At 42.6% G+C, this 5,693-nt stretch overlaps 1 long non-coding RNA gene across 1 annotated transcript; it reads right to left on the bottom strand.

Moving 5' to 3' along the window:
- Window positions 1–2,172: 2,172 nt before the first annotated feature.
- Window positions 2,173–5,423, bottom strand: LOC306644593. The gene is made up of 3 exons (XR_013759418.1): window positions 5,342–5,423; window positions 5,033–5,119; window positions 2,173–2,299 (listed from the first exon to the last, which is right to left on the bottom strand). It is a non-coding gene; the product is annotated as an uncharacterized lncRNA (long non-coding RNA).
- Window positions 5,424–5,693: the final 270 nt, after the last annotated feature.

Below are 5,693 nucleotides of genomic sequence, written 5' to 3' on the forward strand. Positions count from 1 at the left end.
ATTCTTGTTTCCTTTGCTGTGTGAAAGCTTTTTAATTTGATGCCATTCCATTTATTAACCCTTGGCATCATTTTTTGAGTTTTAGGGGTCCTATTAAGAAAGTCATTGCCTGTGCTTATATGTTGAAGTGTTGATGCTACATTTTCTCCTAGGAGTTCCATAGTTTCTGGTCTAATTCCAAGGTCTTTGATCCATTTTGAGTTGACTTTTGTGCAGGTAAGAGAGGAGGATCTAGTCTCATTTTTCTATATATGGATAATCAGTTTTCTCAGCACTGTTCATTTAAAAGACTGTCTTTTCTCCTATGTGTGTTTTTGGCACCTTTGTGCCAGATTACTGATCAGATTACTGTATCTGTGTGCGTTTGTCTCTGTCTTCTATTTTGTACCAGTGGTCTATGTATCTGTTTTTATGCCAATACCATGCAGTTTTTGTTACTATAGCTCTGATATAATTTGAATTCAGGTATTGTGATACCTCCAGAATTGCTGTTTTGGCTTAGAATTGCTTTGGCTATTCTGAGTCTTTTATTCCTACAAATGAATTTTCGGACTGTGTTTTCTAGTTCTGTGAAGAATGTAATTGGTATTATGATGGAGATTGCATTGAATCTATATGTTGTTTTTGGTGGTATAGCCATTTTAACACTATTAATTTTGCTTATTATGAACATGGGGACTCTTTCTATCTTCCTGTCTTCTTCAATTTCTTTCTTCAGTGTTCTGTAGTTTTCACTGTAGGAGGCCTTTTCACCTCCTTGGTTAGAGTTATTCATAGGTATTTTATTTATTTTATTTTTTGAGGCTATTGTGAATGGGATTGTTTTCCTGATTTCTTTCTCAGCAGATTTGTTATTGGTGCATAGAAAAGCTATTGATTTTTGTATGTAACCCGCTACTTGCTACTTTGCTGAATCTGTTTATTAGCTTGAGCAGTATTTTGGTGGAACATTTTGAATCTTCTAAGTATAGGATCATATCATCTGCAAACAATGATAATTTGACTTCTTCTTTCCTTATTTTTATCCCTTCTATTTTCTTCTCCTGCCTAATTGCTCTGGCTAGAATTTCTAGCACTATATTGAATAGAAGTAGTGAGAGTGAACATTCTTATTTTATTCTGGATTTTAAAAGAAATGCTTTCAGTTCTTCCCCATTCACTGTGATGTTGGCTTTGGGTTTGTCGTGTATATAGCTTATATGATGTTGAGATAGGTTCCTTTTATCTCTAGTTTGCTCAGTGTTTTTGTCATGAATTGGTGCTGAATTGTGTTGGGTGTTGGAGGTCTTTTCTGTGTCTATTGAGATGACTATGTGATTGATGTCCTTAATTCTATTTAGGTGGTGAATTACATTTATTGAGAAAAATCACAATTTCTTTTTGAAAAAAAAATCATATGATTTCTGATAGGTTTTGAAAAAAACAAAATTTCATCCAAATGTGAGGTGACTGGCCTGTGTGTATGTATGTGTGTGCGTGCGCGCGCGCGCGTGTGTGTGTGTGTGTGTGTGTGTGTGTCTGTCTGTCTGTCTGTTAGTTGGGTTAAAACCAGCGATGCTATACCTCTGACCTACAGTCCCAGTCTTTTTTTTTTTTTCTCTGAGACACGTTCTCACTAAGTTGCTGAGCTGGCCTTGAACTTGAGATCCTCCTGCCTCAGCCTCCCAAATAGCTGGGATTACAAGTGTGCATCACCACACCTGGCTATTGGCCCTTTTAATCTGTTTCAAGTACTTTTTTAGTCATTTTAACAATGAGCTTCCTAAGAACAGAGAATATACCTTTACCTTTTCTAGGTTATTTTATCTTGGACTTATTGGTAGAAAATACCAACTCTTTCTGATTGATTATATAGGAAGGATTAGAAAGAGATGCCAGGAATGGGGGAATAAATTTGACCTGTGAGAAAGAAACTAGAAAATCAATACATAATGTGGGTATTGTATGTATTTATGTATTACATGTATGTGTGTGTGTACATACATATAAACATATGCATATGTATATATTTTGGTAATTTATTGTAGCATAATAGACTGCTACAAAACTTAATAACATAAAGTAGTAGTGATTCATTTTTTAAATTTTGTGGGTCAGGAATCTATGCAGGGCTCAGCTGGAAGGCTCACCTTTGCTTCCCTGAGGTCAGGGGCACTTAAGGAATGCAGGATCCCTTTACTTACACTTCTGGTTGTGCATGCTGGCTGTCCACTGGAGTGCTGGTTTCTTTCCATGTGGTTCCTCATCCTCCAGCATCTCACACTCTCCCTGCAGTCTCTCCAGCAGTCAGCCCATATTCCTAGGGGCAGAAAGGAAAGCTGTAAGAACTCCTAAAGCCAGAAGTCCCAGAATGTCATTCCACCACAATTCATAGAACTCGCCAAGATTCAAGGGAAGGGAAACAAACTTCATCGCTACATATGAGAAGGGACTCTGGAAAAGGGCATGCGGGTTGGAAGGAGTTGTTGCAACCACTTTGGAAATGATGTACTGTGACCTAAAATAGCAATGGGCAACTGGGCCCTCAGCATGAGTCAGGTATTGTTCTAATAGCTTTATACAGATTATCTGGTTGAATCCTTACAACAACTCCACAGCATAGGGTCCATAAGTAGCTCCATGATGCAGATGAGGAAACTGAGGCACAGAGAGTTTAAGTAACTTGTCTGGGTTACACAGCTGATTCGTGTGTCAGAGCACATGTTCTATGGGCAGTCGCCATATGCTGTTGCTGCTCCTCAAAGAGTTGACAAATCTCAGGGCTGGGGCAGAATAATCAAAACAATGTGAAAAACAACTATGAAAACTAACATCCTCTGAATGCTTACTATCAAACACGAGGACTTTAGATAGCTTCATTTCTTCATTGCCAACCCAGAATCCTGCAAGTTACCTCTTACCTCTTGTTATACTAATTTTGTTTGTTTGGTACTGGTGATTGAGCTCAAAGGTGCTCTGCCACTGAGCTACATCACCAGCCCTTTTTCTTTTTCTTTTTTTTTTTTTTTTTTTTTTTTTTTTTTTTTTGGAGACAGCGTCTTGCTAAGTTGCTGAGACACCTTAAACTTGCAATCCTCTTGTCAGCCTCCCAAGTCACTAGGATAATAGGCATGTGCCACCATGTTTGCTAATTATCCTTATTTTGAAAGTGAGGAAACGGGTATAGAGAGGTTAAATAATTTGAATAACTTGACCAGGAAAAATGTCATGGTAGCCACCTAAGTTGTACTAAGCAATGTCAGGGAAAGATGTATGGGGGTAGGGTCAATGGGGCCCCTTCCTCAGTACTGCTGTGGAGAGTGACAGAAATCCACTAATATCTGGGCCCTGGGCAGGTGAGATCCAGGCTGGGGAGAGGTCGTTGCAGCCCTCTACAGGGTCACTACTGGAGACCAGCTCCTCCCTTCGTGGCTCTGTCTTCATAAGCATTCTTCTGGCCACAGCTGTCCTCCCTGCACTGGGTGCTGCGGGGGAGGGTGTGCGGCAGACCCTGGCAACCCCAGTCTACCAGGTGAACGCTACTCACACTCCTGCACCACTGTTCTCTTTGCCTGTTGTGTCCTTGCTATGGACCTTGGCTCAAAGTCACCTCCTCAGAGTGGCCTTACCTTAGCTGTGTCCTGCCTTCCTCATTTGGTCCACACTAAACCCTGCCATGTGTCCTTCACTGTGCTTCTCCTCTCCTGCTAATTATTTACATAGAAGTTGGGTGCAGTGGTTCACGCCCCTCATCCCACCGGCTTGTGAGGCTGATGCAGGAGGATCAAGGGTTCAGAGCCAGCATCAGCAACTTAGCAAGGCCCTAACAACTCAGAGAGTTGCAGGAGGATCAAGGGTTCAGAGCCAGCATCAGCAACTTAGCAAGGCCCTAACAACTCAGAGAGATGCTGTCTCTAAATAAAAATTTTAAAAAGGGCTGGGGATGTGGCTCAGTGGTTAAGCACCCTTGGGTTCAATCCCCAGGATCCAAAAAAAAAAAAAAAAAATTTACAGAGGTTTATTTTTTTAATCTCCCCAACTAGCATGTATGATCTATGAGAACAAAGACTGCTTTACTGATAGTCAACTGGTACCGAGCGGCTATTCAATAACTATAAGAAGGGAAGAGTAAGAGAGGGAAAAGGAGATAACTAATTAGCACTCGGTTCTGTTTTATGATCTTGAGGATGTTCATCTATTCCTACAACTTGGATTCACTCTCAGCCTGTGACCACATCAAGTTCAGAACCTGATCAAGGGTAGTCCCAGACCTGGAGAACTCACTGGGTTCTCCATTATAGCTTTGGGAACCCTCTTGGGGACTAATGTCCCCTGCCCTTGGCACCACTTCTCTCTTGCTACACATCTGCTGTCTAACATCCGCTGACTGAATTTCTTATGAGCGGTCGGGGGTTTTAAAAACCAAGACTCTCCCCAGACTCTTTAGCTTCCTACAAAGTGGCAATGGCTTCTAAACAGCCGCGTCTAGCTTTGCCAGTCTGTCAGAGGACCCACATGCTCCTGAAGACCCAGTTTGCTGGGCACCAGCCACTTAGCTGTGCTGACCTCGGCACTTTCCCTCCAGTAGCCTCTCGGCTCTGCTGGGCTCTGAGAGCGGATCCAGGTCTGGAGCTGGTGTGACTGTGTTTGTTACCCTCCCATGGTGGGTGTCAAGTTATTATCCCTCAGTTTCCCAGGGACTCACTTTCTTTGGAACTGGGAGAAAGAGCCAGATGGGCTTTTTGATGATGACTAATTTTGAGGGCACATATATTTGCTAGGAGCCATTTTATGTGTGTGTAATCTCATCTAATCCTCAGGAAGACATGATTAGACAAACATATCATTACTATTATCCCATCTTACAGGGGACAAAACTGAGTCACAGAGAGTTAAGTACATTTGACAAGGTCAGAAAACAAATAAGTATTAGAGTCAGGATTCACACTTTGCTTTTTTGATCACTCCACTATAGCCCTCCCCCACCCCCAGCAAGAAATAATTGCATTCTTCCTCACTACTTTGCAGAAGACACAAAATTGGCTCTTAGTACCTGTGATGATGTTGGCTGCTTGTCTGAGTCTGGAATCCTTCCAGGGCACCCACTTCATGGTAGTCCCTCCAGGGCCTGGTGCTCTCCCTGCAGGAAAAAACAGCAGCTTCAAGAGGCAAAGGAGACACCCAGCCTTGGCTTCTAGGTCCCCTGGTTAGCAGTAAATCCATAAGCCATTCGAGGAGACCTTAGGGGTTCCGACCTAGAGTTATTGAAATGGTTTATTGACTCATAAATAGTACTGTGAGGACACATTGTGGGCTGGGTTGACTGAAATACTCCGTGTCTATATTTCGAGTTTGGATTTACCTTTCCTGGCTGCAGGTAGTTCCTTATTCTGGCAAAGGCTGACCTTTGCCAGGGGCCGGTTGATGTGCTAGGCTGGCACAATGCCCTCCTGCCTTCCCTGCAGCCTGCATGACCAGAAGTTGGAGGGATGTGCTTCCTCTTCTTGTCAGTCTGAGTGCACAGGGTTTACCTAAGGTGAAGAGGACTCAGGAGGAGAGAGAGGAGATTAGGAGACCTACAGAATCCTGGTATCACCATTCAGAGGGCCCTCTGCTTGGGCATCGTCTGGGATCACAGCAGTAGCTGTTCATAATCTCGTGGAATTCGCATGAATTCTACTATCCCCCCTCTAAGATGAGAAAGCAGAGCCCAG

This window comes from Sciurus vulgaris (assembly GCF_902686455.1).
Source record: "Sciurus vulgaris genome assembly, chromosome: 14".
In the NCBI taxonomy this organism is placed as follows: domain Eukaryota; kingdom Metazoa; phylum Chordata; class Mammalia; order Rodentia; family Sciuridae; genus Sciurus; species Sciurus vulgaris.